Here is a 14,362-nt window from a genome sequence, read left to right on the forward strand (position 1 = left end):
CTGTCAATTTCTATTTTTAAAAAAGTTTGCTCTAATTTTTCATTGGTTGGGAGTTTTCTTGTAATATTTTTGTCTGGTGTTGATATCAGGATAATGTTGGCCTTATGAAGAAACTGTGAAGTATTCCACCCTCCTCTGTATTTTAAAACAGTTGGTGTTTGATTGGTATTATATCTTCTTTAAATGTTTGATGAAATTCTCAATGAAGCTTTGTGAGCCAGGAATTTCCTCTATTAGAAGGTATTATGAATTAAATTTTAGTACTAGATATGGAACTATTTATGCTTTCTGTTTCTTCTTGTCTCAATTTTGGTCATTTGCATTTTGGGGGAAATTTGAACATTTAAGTTGCCAAAGTTATTATCTGAAAGCTTAAAATATTCTTTTATCTTTTTAACACCTCTGAGATCTATCCTGCTGTGCCCACTTTGATTTCTGATATTGATAATTTATGTTTTGTTGCTTTTTTTCTCAATCTAGCTAGAGGTTCAGATCTTTATTGATCTTTTCAAAAGCTTGAGCTATTCGTTTCATTGTGTTTCGTGTTTCTCAAGTGTATGTCTATTTTCTAGTTCATTAACTTTTGCTCTTTATTATTCCCTTCCTTCTACTTATTCTGGTTTTAATTTACTTTTCTTTTTTCAAACTCCCTGAGGTAAATCAATGGTGTATTGGTGTTAGTCCCTAAGACCACCCAAAGGTTCAGTGATTTTCTATGAGGACTTATAGAGCTCACTATATAATCATGTTCATTGGCAATATTTATAACAACAAAAGATACAAAGCAAAATTGCAAAGGGAAAAGGCATATGATGTGGAGTTTGAAGGAAACAAGGTACAAGCTTCCGAGGATCTGCTCACAGTGGGGCTATGCAGGATGCAGCAAGGAGTTGTGACAGCACATGTGAAAAGTTGTCTACCAAGGAAGCTCATTAAAGTCTCAGTGCCCAGGGTTTTTACTAGGGGCTTGTCACATAGGCACCTTCTGCCTGGCACATAGCAACATTCCAGACTGCCAGAAACAAATAGTGTTCAACATAAACCATATTGTTTACATAAATTGTTTAGGCACAGAAAAATAACTTTTATAAAGGAATGATGGGAACCCTCCTAAAATCTAAGTTCCCAGATGCCAGTCAAGGGTCAACGTTGAAAGCAGGCCTTCCTAAGGATAATGGTCTCACTTATTCTGTTAACTCTTTTCTGCACAAATATTTTAAAACTATCATTTTAACTGATACAGGCAATTAAAGCTATACATTTCCCTCCAATCCACTCTTTCAGCTGCGTGTTATAAATATTGATATATTGTGGGGTTTTCTTTCATTCAGTTCAAAATATTTTCTTATTCTCTTGTGATTTCTGTTGCCCTGTCAAGTTCATGGATCTGTTTGTCTGTAATATTTTACCTGCTATTAATTTCTTCCTGTGAAATTTTCATTTCACAGATTATATTTGTCATCTTTAAAAGTTCTGTTTTCTTCCCTGTTGTTTCCGTTTATCCCTTTTTTATGTTTTCTTTTAAATCCTTTACTATTTTTATAATAACTACTTTAATGTCTTTGGTAATTCTATCCTTTCTGTTCTCTAGGTCTATTTCTATTGAGTTATTTTTCTTCCAGTTATGGGTTATGTTTTCTGCTTTCTTGCATGTCTAGTGGTTTGTGTTTGGATGCTGGACATTGTGATGTTCCATTGCTGATTGTTTAGATTTTGTTGTCTCCTTTAAAGAGTATTAAAGATATTCTTTTGACAGGTAGTTAGTTTACTTGTGGATCAACTTGCTTCTTTTGGAGACTCATTTCTTAGCTTTTTAAAGTTAATAAGTGAGGCTTCTCTGCTCTGTCAGGTCGATCTTGAAGTCTCCCAGCTCTGTGTGAGCTCTGTTAGTTGTCAAACTTACAGTTCCCTTGTAGTAATTTTTTCTCTGATAGTTGGTCTTTGCCTGGTCCTATCAAGTCTCACCTTAGACACATACAACTTATAATTTATTCTAAGGTGATGCAGATTTCTGGAGCTTTCTCTGCCTAGCTCCCTCTTCTCTGATGCTCTGTCTACAACTTCTAGCAGCCTTAGACTCCCTGTGCTCTAATCTCTACCTCATTAGCTCAGCAAGACTTTATGCTCCAGTTGGATTCTTTCTCTTTGTTCAGTCTTCTGGAACATGTCTCCAGTTAGAAAACCAAGACAATCATTGAGCTAACCTCATCTGTTTTCCTTCCTTCAGGAATCACTGACCTGTGCTTCTGTGCAAAAACAGTTGTTTCTATGTTTGTTCAGTGTTTCGTTTTGTTTTTTATGGTGATAGGGCTAATCTGATTACCAGTTACTCTTCTATAGCTAGAAATGCACATTATTGACTCCTAGAACAATATTCATGGTGACTATAAGTTTATTTGGAATAGGTGTGGAGGAGGACATCTTAGGAGAAGGGGCTGCATAGGGGAAAGTTGTGAGTTTGAGGCATGTTCAGGATGGTTATACGGTCAGGATGGTTATGTGGTCTGTGTGCAAGGAGGTTTACAGGTGAGCAGAGGGATGGACAGGAATGTAGTCACAAAGGAATGGTAACCTAGGAGGTTGCACATTATTTGGAGGTCTTAAGGAGGCTATCACTAATTACAATTACTATACCTGTAATAACAATAGTGTGTGACTGATTTATTTTCATGTGCCAGTTAGGCCTTGCTCAAAGCTCCTTACATCTCATTTACTCCTCCAACCAGTTTATAAAAGACTACAATGTTATTAGGAATTGCCAAGTGCCCTGTGTTTTTCTGAGCACCTTACACAATTATTTTATTTAATCCCCACAACAACACTGTGGTAGGGACTATAACTATGCCCATTTTGCAGGTCAGGAAACTGAGGCACAGAGAGGGTAAATGATTTGTGGCTGCACAGAGAATAACTAGCAATTACAGGTGATTTTCTTTCTTCCAAAGCACTCTTTTAATATTATTGTAATAATGTTCTTACAATGAAAAAGAGCTGCTTTTGGGGCCATCCCAGCATCTGTTGCACTCCATACAGACACTATAAATGTTAGTGCATGTGGCTACTAGGTCTGGCAGTCAAGTGGTACCTACAGTGGTTTAAAAATCACATCTTCAAATTCTTTGACATTTTTCCCATCAAAGGTGGACTATAATTCTCCTCCCCTTGAATATGGGCTGGCTTCAGTGACTTGTTTCTAATGAATAGAATGTGACAGAAATGATGCCTGCTGATTTGGGGGGCTAGTTTTAAGAAGACAACTCTGCTTTCTCCTGACTTGTTCTCTTGTGACACATGCCTTGGGAGTCCTAATCTGTTTTCTGTCCCTATAGTTTTACCTTTTCTAGAATGTCACATAAATGGAATGATCCAGTGTGTGGTCTGTTGTCTGGGTTCTTTTACTTAGCATGTGGCTTTTAAGATTCATTCATGTTGCTTTGTGTATCATAAGTTTGGTCCTTTTTATTTCTGAGGCATTTTGTTAATCCACACATTGGTATTCATTTGTCCATCCCAGGGCTGAGCACATGATCAGTGCTAAACAAGCAGGTGTCGCGTGGCCAAGTGGGTGAATGGAGGGTGAAGGTGGGGACTCCTCTGCAAATCTGTTAAAGCTAGGCTTTGACAGGGGTTCAAGGAGGTAAGGTAACGATATTTCCAACTCACTTATCACTCATTAATTCATAAATATTTACTGTGTACCTACTCTGTGCCAAGTGTTAGACTAGGTTATAGTAAATAGTTCCTGCCTTCACAGAGCTGATTGTTGAGCTGAGAAAACAAATAACTCACCAGTTAACATCAAGGGGGATCTTTGCTGGGAGCAAGGACGAGCAGGACAAGGTGGGCAGAGGGGTAGGGAAGGGTGAGGGTGGGAGGTGGGTTGGGTATTTTGGACTGGAGAGGGAATCTTGGCTGGACATGCTGATTTGGGGGGCAATGGCCTGGAGAAGGGATTGGATGAACTTGTCTGGAAATGAATGAAGTGTGGAGGGCCAAGGCCTTAAGACAGAGACCTGAGGAACACCAGGATTTAAAGAGGAGGAAAAGAGGTATACAAGGAAGACCATAGAAAATGGCAATGAGAACAGAGGTGTAGACCAAGGAGTGCTGCGGAGCCAAGGGGGAGAGAGTTGAAAGGGGAGGCAGGGCACCAGGAGGCATGCTGCTGGAGGGTCAAGGCAGACAAACTGCAGGATCCAAGGATGGCCAGTCCTGTGACCCTAGAGATGACTCTCTTGATGGGGAGGAACAAAAGTCAGAGTACTGGCTGGTGAAGGGGGGTGGAAGGGGAGAAATTTGGACACATTTCTCTGTCTTGCAGTTTGTTGTGAATTGGGGAGTGAATGGGGCTGGTGAGGGACCCAGGATCAAGGTAGAGTTTCAGATGAGAGAAGCTTGGGTTCATTTAAGTGCTGATGTGAAGCAGCCAGGCAGGAAGGGACCAATTATCTGGTTATCTATTGCTGAGTAACAAAGTACCCAAAATGAATGCCTTAAGACAACAGCAGTCACAGCTATTGGATTGACTGGTCTCAGCTGGTTTGCATGGGGTTGCAGTCACCTTTAGGTTTGACTAGAATGTCAGCATGGCTCACTCACATAGCTGGCAGCTGGTGCTGGCCATCGGCTGGGAGCGTGGCTGGGGCTGCCAACTAGAATGTCTTGGTTCTCCTCCATATGTTCTTTCCACTTTGATTCTCACAGCATAACAGCTGGATTCCAAGAGGGAATATTTCAAGCACTCCAAAACAAAAGGTACAGATACTGTAAGATCCAGTCTTGGAAGTTACATGGCATCACTTCCTCCACATTCTGTAGGTCAAAGTAAGTCACAGGTCAGCCCTGATTGACCGGATTGACCGGGTGGGGGAAGAGACTCCATCTTTTGATGGGAGGAGCTGCTAAGAATTTGGGTAATCTTTAACATGACATAGGAGAAGTTGAACCTGTATGAGAATAATTGATGGATCCATAGAGAAAATTGCAGGGGCCCCAGTGCACATGTAGTAGGACTGGCTTTAGAGGGGAGAAGGCTCGGAGTGGGGTTCTAGGAGGGTAGGGCCATCTTATATTTGATCAAAAGATCTGAGCAGGTCAACCAATCACAAGGTTCTAGGTTGTATAAACCACTCTGAATTTTTCCTTCCCTTTAAAGGATAGGTAGTAGAGAAAGTCTCTCAAGAACAACACACATAATTAAGTGCTAATATGTGGCCTTTATCAATTCTGTCAGTGGTCCTCCTTGATGGCAATGTTGTGATGCCCATTTTATAGGTGAAGTAATTGAGGTCCAGCAAGTCTTTTTCTGAGTTTGTGCAGATGTGTTGGTTGTCAGTGCACAGAAGATATTTGCTTTCTCCTATCTGGGGCACATGCCAATATCATAATAATTTCTTACAGGAGGGAACCCTTAATGGACTTGGAGTGAAATTCTCATCAGGAGGGGGGATCAGGGAGTAGGGGCATCAGCTCAAGCCCTGGCTGCCTGAGGGGGTCTTGCAACAGGATAGAGCCTGGGATTGTGAGGTTCATGTCCCTCAGGACTAGAGGAAGGAAGGAAGGAAGAGATGCTTGGCTGCAGAAACTGTGGACTAGTGACCACCATCTCTGTTACCCTAATCATGCACTCATGATATTAATAAAAATAATTTACATCATGTGACTGCTTTTTAACTAGCTGCTTTCAAGACTTAAGACCAGGATTATAAAAAGCATGCATTTATAAATTATTAGCCCAGAGCTCATAAGCACATATACTTTGGGGAACACTTTGGTAGCACTTTAAATTAATTTATTGTCATTCATTCCAGCTGTCTGTGATGTAAACCTTCAGCCATAAATTTGTACCATCATCTGACACACCATTAACTAAGGTGCTGCTCGAGCCAGAGCAAATAATAAAACATTCAAATACAATTTCTGCAGGGATATACGCTCTCTGTTCTCCTTCTCTTCTTCTCTCTTCTCTCTTTCCCCTCCCTTCCCCTCTCCTCCCCCTTCCTGCTCTCTCCCTATTAATGACAAGCAACATGGAGAGAAGACAAGTACTTGGGAGTTGTGTTGACAAAGGAATCAGTGCAGGTAGGACCTACTCTGCCCCATGACCCTCTGCAGAGCTCATGGGGTTTCATCCCATTGTATACATGGGACATCAAAGGTCCAGAGAGGGCATGGGTTTGTCTAAGGTCACACAGCCAGCAGAAACCATGAATTCTATCCTATCCCAGTGTCTCCTTGGTAAGCAGGCTGAGTCTTTGCTCTTGAAAACTTTGGCCTGGGCATGAGTGACCCCTGGAACTCAGAATAAAACTAAGAGCAGGGAATAAGATTTCTTTGCCTAGAAGCAGGGAATACAATTTCTTGGAGGCGAGTTTCTGGTGGGCCAGTTAGAAAAGAATTTGAGGGATATAGGCAAAAACAAGTAAAGAATGGAAGGTTGTTAATCTTGTGATCACTGCCTTTAAACGTCAGAAAGACAGAGAGTAGCTTGTCTTGGGGACCAGGGTGACAGAGCTGGTACACTGGAAAATAATCCCAAAGGGACAATTTGGATCCCATGGGGAAGAACTTGGTAATGATGAGAGCTGGCTGAGGTTGAGGGAGTTTTTTGTCACTGGAGATATGCAACTGGAGGCTTTGGGAGACATGGAACAGTGTATTAGTTTCCTATTGCTGCTATAACAAATGATCACAAAAATTGTGGCATAAACAACACATATATATCATTTTACTTTTATGGAGGTCAGAACTCCAAAATGCATCTCACTGGAGTAAAATAAAGGTATGAAGAACTACATTCTTTCTGGAGACTCTAGGGAACAATTGTATTCTTTGCCTTTTCTGGCTCCTAGAGGTTCCCTGCTTTCCTTGACTCATGGCTCCTTCCTGGGGGCCCTTCAGAGCCAGCCCTGTCTGCTGTACCACTCATGCTGTCATCTCCCTGGTTCTCTTCTGTCCCCCTCTTCCACTATATGTATCCTTGTGGTTACACTGGGCCCACCTGGATGGTCCAGGAACATCTCCCCATCTCAAGGTCAGCTGATGAGTAACCTTAATTCCATCTGCAATCTTAACTGTCCTTTCCATGTAACCTAACATGTTCCTATGGTCCTGGGACTAGAATGTGGACATCTTTGGGGGTATATTACTCTGTCTACTGCAAATAGGGAGGGAGTAAGGACTCTAATGTCTCCCTCACAGAGAGAGATTCTCTAATCTGGAACCAAAGGACATTTCATTGAGATATGAATTTAAGCAAGGTGACGTATGAGGGAGAAAAAAGAAGAGGAGGAAAAAAGTAAAAAACAAAGAGGCAGCACTTGGGGATGGGACAGAAGCAGAGGAAGATAGGGTAGGAGAAACAGTAGAAGGAAGAAGAGGAAGAGGATGGGAAATGCCATCTTATCCCACATCAGATGGCTTCAGCCCCTCTACTTTCTGTGAGGTCAAGCCAAGCACCAGGAGACTGAAATCCAAATACCAGTCTGCCACGGGCCAGGTATATGACCATAAACCGGTCTGCTGTGCACTCTCACTGACTTCATTTTCTCCATTGGTAAAGTGAGGTCTCTCTGCCTTAGCCTTGATAGTCCTCCGAATGACTCATCTGGAGTGGGTCATGGTGAGGGAGGCCAAGGGGAATGCCATGCTGGGACAGGCCACGATGGTAGGGATTTTCCAGAAGGGCTGCTTGATAGGGTAGAGGCCACACTCTCCCCCAGCGGCCAACTGGCTATTGCTGCTCCTTGAAGGGAGGACTGGGCAGCCCTGGAATTTGGAGGCGCCAAACATGTATCCATGGCCAAATGCAAGATCCCCTAAGTTTGCTATGCTCCACCCATGTTAAAGGCAGGCATCCTGTCATCCTTCCCCACCACCAATTTGGCTATCTTAGCCTCATCCCTGAAAGGGTCAATCATCCTGGGGATCTGGCCATGGGAGAGTTTTGGGGCACCCTGGAAGGAGCCCTGTAAGAGGCTGTGTATTCTCTGCTGACACTCATGGCATATTTCTCTTGCATACTTAAGGGCAGGGGCCAAGTCTTGCTAAAACCTCATCTCTCCATCTCCCTCATTTCTCTTAAATCCTACAAATAAAGTCCTTCACTCAAAGGGCTTTGGAAAGGTAGAGTTCACAGTCACTCTAAACTACTCAGTGGCACAATGTCTGGCACATACAGAAAATATGTGGTCCATAGTGCTCTTCCTATCTGAGCTGTCCCTGGCATGCCATGTTTATTTATTCTCAAATATGCCTTCTTTTCCAACATTTGCCAGGGTCCCTGGCCCAAAATAACTGTAGATCTGAGCTCTGTGGCTTCTCCTTATGTGACTGGACCTTTGGGGTGGATGTTACTGTCTTTCTTTCACCTAGCTGATCTTGAGTAGGCCCTCAAGAACCATACAGACTGTGACGTCCCCAAGGCAGGGTCTGTGTCTTATTGTCTCTCAGTCACCAGGAGCCACCCCCAGCCAGGTCTGTGTAGGTTCTAGTTCAGGTGTTAGAATGAGTGGGAGCATGCTGGGAGTGGTGAAAGAGGTAGTGCTCAGATGGGAGTTCATTCACTCAGCAAGCATTGCTCAGCATTGCTTCCATGCAAGGCCTGGTGAGAGGTGAGCTCCTGCCTCTGCCCCTGCCCTCCAGGTACTCACTGTATGTCTTTGATGTTCATAGGCCTCTGTGGTGGGTATGTGGATACTGACAGCAGAGGGAAGGCGAAAATTCAGGATAGGGGCATCTGTGAGTCCTCGAATCCTCAGCACCCACTCTGTGCTCCAGTCTCCTCTTATCTCCAACTAGAACTTGGAGAACCAAGAACCAATTCTATCGATTAATTATCTGCTATCTGTGGTGAGAGCAGAGCTGCCTGGCCAGTGAAAGCTCAGGGGAGGGGCAGGGAACCAGGAAACAGAAAGAGGAGCCCATCCCCTTGTCTGGAGCATACACCATCGTGGGCACACACTGTGATTGGCGTGCACCCCAACACCAACTTGTACATCTTTGGGCATGCCCATCAGCTCTCTCTCAAATACACAGTCCCACACTCTCACAAGGCCCTCCAAATGTACCGGTTGTGCTCATCAGCCCACCATCATGCCTGCATCTTTCCCGCAGCCTGTCCCCAACACACATGGCTTCCCACAACCACGCAATCACACACATCCTTTCCCAACATCTGCCCAGACAGCCTGCTCCTACACGTCCTGCCCACTTCCACACACCTGTCCTACACCCTGACAATTACACGTATCCTCACATATCTCCAGCACATGTGCGAATACACAAATCCTCTACACACGTGCCTTGCCAGCATCCATGCTGAGGGCTTCTCCATGTTCCCCAAGGCAGAGAGTGGTGCCAACATGGACTGGCCTTATGGGGTTTCTGAGGACAGATGGATCATTATCTGGAGCCAGTTGGTTTGTTCTGAATTTTTGGCCATGGAATCAGAAGACCTGGATTTGAGTCAAAAGCCTATATTTTCTAACTTTGGGACCCTGGGTGAGTCCTTTTCCAGTCCAGACTTTAGTTTCCTCATCCATGAGATGGCAATAATGCCAGCCCCAGTGGGTGTTTCCATGATCTAATCAAATGCTATCATGGAAGTGAAAATGTTTTGTGAACACAAAGTGAGTCACTTTGTATTATTACTGTGTTTGCCTAATAACCATCATGGTTATTGATGAGCCAGGGTCCTTTGAAGTAAATACTGGAAAGTCCTGTTGATGTGCTTATGACCAGGAAACCCAAACTGATCCTGGTCATCTTGAGGGTTGATATCCCTGGTCCTGACCCTCCCACCCCAAATCACTCAAACCCTGCAGGACCCAACTCCTCGCCCGAGTTGCCCTGCCACCACCCCGTCGGGGCCACAGACCACGGCGCTCCTCTCCGAACGTGGCTCCTCCTCCGCCTCCTCCCGCCACCTCTGCCCCTGCCCTTGGCTCCCTCCCCCCCCAAGACTTGGGGGGCAAGTCTCACCCATCACGTTTTCCCCCACCAGATTTTCTTGCCAGACACAAGTGTTGGCAGCATGAGGGGGCCATCATCACACTCAGGGCTCCAGGAGAGCTCTGAGGAGCTGGGGTCCAATGTGCTCAGTGGGGTGGGGGCAGCACAGGTGGGAGACAGTGGGATGGGTGACGAGGTGGAGCAGCAGGTAGAGGCGGTGCCTGTGGGTGTTGTGGTGTGTGGCTGCGGGGATGTCTGTATGGGGCGTGGGACTGCTGCGGGTGTCAGGAAGTGTGAGTGTGTGTGGGGCGTAGGTCTTTGTGAACAGGGTTGTAGCCTGCGTGACTGTGTGGGTTCAGGGCACAGCTGTGCTTCCTGGGAGAGTGAGGCTGTTCAAGTGTGTTGTGTGTATGTGTGTGTTCACGTGTGGATGAGTGTGACCTTGTGAGGATGTGGTTGTGTGTGTGTGGTTGTGGTAGGTGCTGGGGAATGTGAGTGCAGTGTGCGTGTGTGGTGTGTGGGGCGTACGTCAGTTAAGGCGTCTGTGTGTGGTGTCTGTCAGTCTGGCTGTGGGTGTATCTGGGAGCGCGTGTTTGCATTGTGTGCGGCAGGTCCATCTGTCTGGGGGTGAGTGGGTGTCTGGGAGGGTGGCCGGGTGTGTGCACGGGTCTTTGTTGGGCACGGGAGCGTGCGCTCAGCGCTGTGGTGAGTGCGCGCGCGGGGGGCGGCGGGGTTGCGGGGAGCGCGCGGGCAGGCAGGCGGCCAGGGCTCCTCCCCCTCTTCCTCCCTCACAGTTGGGCTGACAGCCGGGCGGAGAAGAAAACTAGACGTCAGGGAAATCAGTCAGAGACAAATCGATTCCCTTTAGAGGTGAGGAAAAGCAGATGCTGCGGCTGCTGGTGGCCTGTTAGACTGGGAGCCACATCCCTCTCCAGCCAGAGCGCCCTCCCCCACTCCTCGGAGCTGCCAGCGTCTCCCCCGCCGCCTTTGTTGGGGCCTTGCGGGCCTGCTGCTGGGGCTGCCTCACCACCGCGTCCCCTGCAGGCCAGGGCGCTTCATGGAGCCCACGCGGGGCAGTGTGCATGTGTGTGTGTGTGTGTGTGTGTGCACGTGTGACTGGGTGTACAGACTTAGTTGTGGGCACATCAGAGACAGTGGGTCACTGACTTGGTCAAAGAAACCCAGGGACCTGGAGGCAGGACTGCTGGACCAGGACTCAGGCCCCCTGTCTGCTGACCAAGGGCTGATCTCTGCCACCATCCGCCACCCTCCTCCCCTCACCACCCCTATTCCAAGGGCTCTCTGAGCAGAGCTTCCCCTTCCTATCTCTACAGTCCATTCAGGGAAAAGTGCACCGGGCCCTGGCCCACATGAGGCCCAGGCTCAATTGCATTAGTCCTGCTGCAGCAGGGAGAGGGTCTGTCCCCAGGTCCTGCTGTCTGCCAAGTTGGCCCAGATCAGGGAGGCCCAGATCTGCTTCAGATTCAAGTGCGGGCCAAAGACCAGCCTCTGAGCCTCATCTCCCTAGTGGGGTGTCGGGGGTTCCATGGGCGTGCAAGTCCTGAATCAGCTGCCAGCAGAGCTGCCACCGTGCGGAGGTTGGGGGGGTGCTGGTCTCCTGCCTGGGTTTTGCTAACACCTTGACTGTGGGGTTGTCCCACATTCCAGACTTTCCTTTCTGCCACCCCCTTTCCACTGGGTTGCAACACCCAGAACAGATCAGGAAACAAAGGTGAAGCCTGTCATCGCACAGAGACAGCGACTCTTGTTCTCAGAGTGTTTCCTGGCTCCCTTAGCCAATCTCCACAGACACACACTCGGCAGAGCTGCTCAGCATTGTTCTGGGCCGGGCCCTGGCTGTGGCCATGAGCAAGACAACCTGGGCCTCACTTTAGGAGCCTTGCATCTCGCTGGGGGACACACTGTGGCTCTGGCTGGGGCTGAGAGGTATATGGTGGGAAGGGCCCCTCACTCCACCCTGACCCTGACCTTCTGGGCCCCAAACTGTATGGCTCCATCTTCCTTCCTTTTGGGACAGCTGAACTTTGTCAGGCACAGATGCTGTGCTATTTGAGCATGAAGTAGTTGAGGCTGGAGCTGTTCTGTTGAGCAGGAAGTGGGAGATTTGACTGTTCCAAGGGCTTGGTTTCTGGGTTGCCACACCAACAAAGACTCCCCTCCCTGACCCTCCTCTCTGACCCTAAAGATCCTTGAGACCTTGCTCTCTGCTCCCACTCTCAGGCATGTCCTGCCCCATGTCCACTTGCCTGAGCCCTCCATGGCCATTCCTGGACCTGCTCTGAAATCTGGAACCTGCTCCGAGAGGCCTGTGTTCCAGCCCTGACTCTCCCAGTCTTGGCTGTGTGTCCTGAGACAGGCACTAAACTTCTCTGGACTTCATTTCTTCCTCTGATGAAAATCTGGGCAGTGTTACCTTGGAGAGATCCAGAACAGGTGTCAGTTGTGAGAGCTGCTCAAAGTAACAGTTGTGATTTGTTACTGGTGGTCAGGGGGATGGCCTGTGGAACCCTTTCCAAACCCCACCCTGGCCTGGATGCCCAGTGGCCAGCCAGAATAAGAGGGGCCGAGGATTGATTTATAAATACTGATTGAACCAATTTGGGGCCAAGGCCAAGCCCTGTGTGGGCAGTCAGCACCTGGCACAGTGCATGGCCCATGAGATGTACCCAAAAAATAACTGCTGAGAGAAGAAATGGGTGGTATCATGAGTGTGGATGTTTCTGGCATGTCCCTGACCCCCAAGAAGCTTATAGTCTTACGGGGACTCATTGGATGGGACAGGTAATCAAGTTCTGACTCCAGCTCTGCTTCTGACCGCTCCTGGCCTTCCTGTTTGTCTCTCAGTAACATTGGGAGCCCTGTGACCTTGGAGACCATTTCCTTCTGGGATATTAATACCACCACTAATAATAACAGTAGCCATCGAGGCAGGAGCAAGTGTACTAATATTAGCTGCACCTGTTGAGGGCATGGCACGTGCCAGGCCCTCTACGTATGTTTTGCTGTCAGTCTCTATGAGCCCTCCCCTGCTTCGTGAGCTGGACTCATCATCTCCATGTTGACACACAGGGAACATGCTCTGTACATGCCCAGGGACCCAGGACTAGGACAGAACTCAAGGTATTTTGTTTGGGCTCTGAGGATGGTGAGGAACAGAGGTACTCAGCTGGTCACAAGTGAGGAAGGGCTTGAGCAAGGAGAGAAATGTCGAGGGAGGGTTGGTGAGCCAACCCCAGGGCTGCAGGCAGGGCTGGGATGAGGTGGGCAACAGCAGGAGCTGGGGAGCCCTGGTGAGGCCGCGAAGTGTCTTTGGGGCTGCGGCGCTGGCATCATTCCCAGTACGGCTCCTGCTTGCCGCCTCCCTGCTTCCTTCTGCTCCATGCCAGTGCAGGTGCTCCCTTCTTCCTCTGTGTAGATGTGTTGGACCCCAGCCCCTGCTCCCCATAGACATGCCAGCTCTCCCTTCAGCTGCTCCCCAGATATCCTTGCATTCCCTCTCCCCTTGCCCAGTTCACTTCTGACACCCAATTCACGGTCCACAGCCCAAGTCATCTTTCTGCCCTCCTCCAGAGCCCTACCCCTGTCTGCCTTTGGCTTGGGGTCCTGTCGCTCGAGCACCATCCGTCATCCATTCAGTGGGGTAGATGGGTACTTTCAGACAACAGTTCTCAAACTTGGCCTCAGGACCCTTTTATACTCTTAAAAATTATTAAGGGCCTGGAAGAGCTTTTGTTTTTGTGGTTCTATCTATTGATATTTGCTATATTAGAAACTAAAACAAGAAAATCATAAAATACTTATTTTTGAAGAATAAGAATAAACCATTACATACTGATGTATTATATTTTTTATGAAAAATTACTACTTTCTAAAATGAAAAAAATGAAGAATGGCATCACTATGTGTTTGCATATCTCTTCAGTGATTCACCCAAGAGAAGATGTTTGGGTTCTGTCTGCTTCTGGATTTAATCTGTTGAAGCTTCTGGAAAACCCCTTTGTATGCTTACAAAAGAAAGAGTATATAAGACAAATATGCCTTCTGACCTCACAAAGCCTCTGGAAGAGCCGGGGTCTTAGATTGTTCCTGATGTGGCCCATGTAGGGATTCCCGGTTATGCTGCGCCTCTCAACCTGACAAGTGCCACAGCTGCCCCATAATCCGCTGAAGGCAGGACTCTGGACCCAGGAGCGTGAGCATGAGGTGAATGGAGCCATGACAGATGGGTGTGTTTGGAGAGGCAGAAGGGAGACGGGGTTTTCCAGGCTGTGGGGAATGATTGGGCACATCTTCAAAGTGGGTAGGTGAGGCATACGGCCAAGGCTGGCGGAGGCCTTTAGGGCCCCGAGCAGTGAGAAGGTCACAGTGCTCACTCCCATCCTGCATAGTA

The 14,362-nt window shown here is 47.4% G+C and overlaps 1 protein-coding gene across 9 annotated transcripts in view; it reads left to right on the top strand.

The window, feature by feature from the left end:
• LOC118971522 (uncharacterized) overlaps positions 1-14,362 on the top strand; it is a 73,576-nt gene that overhangs the window by 31,507 nt on the left and 27,707 nt on the right. For 2 of the 9 annotated variants that reach the window (XR_012133146.1, XR_012133150.1), the window contains exon 1: positions 10,285-10,578. The exons of 5 other annotated variants lie outside the window; for them this stretch is intronic. The gene's annotated coding sequence lies outside the window, so the exon portion shown is untranslated. Of the gene's footprint in view, positions 1-10,284; positions 10,579-13,003; positions 13,093-14,362 lie in introns of those variants that run through there. 2 more of the 9 variants (XR_012133149.1, XR_012133148.1) reach the window with 2 other exon arrangements.

The sequence above is a fragment of the Manis javanica genome, chromosome 7 (genome assembly GCF_040802235.1).
Source record: "Manis javanica isolate MJ-LG chromosome 7, MJ_LKY, whole genome shotgun sequence".
NCBI lineage: Eukaryota > Metazoa > Chordata > Mammalia > Pholidota > Manidae > Manis > Manis javanica.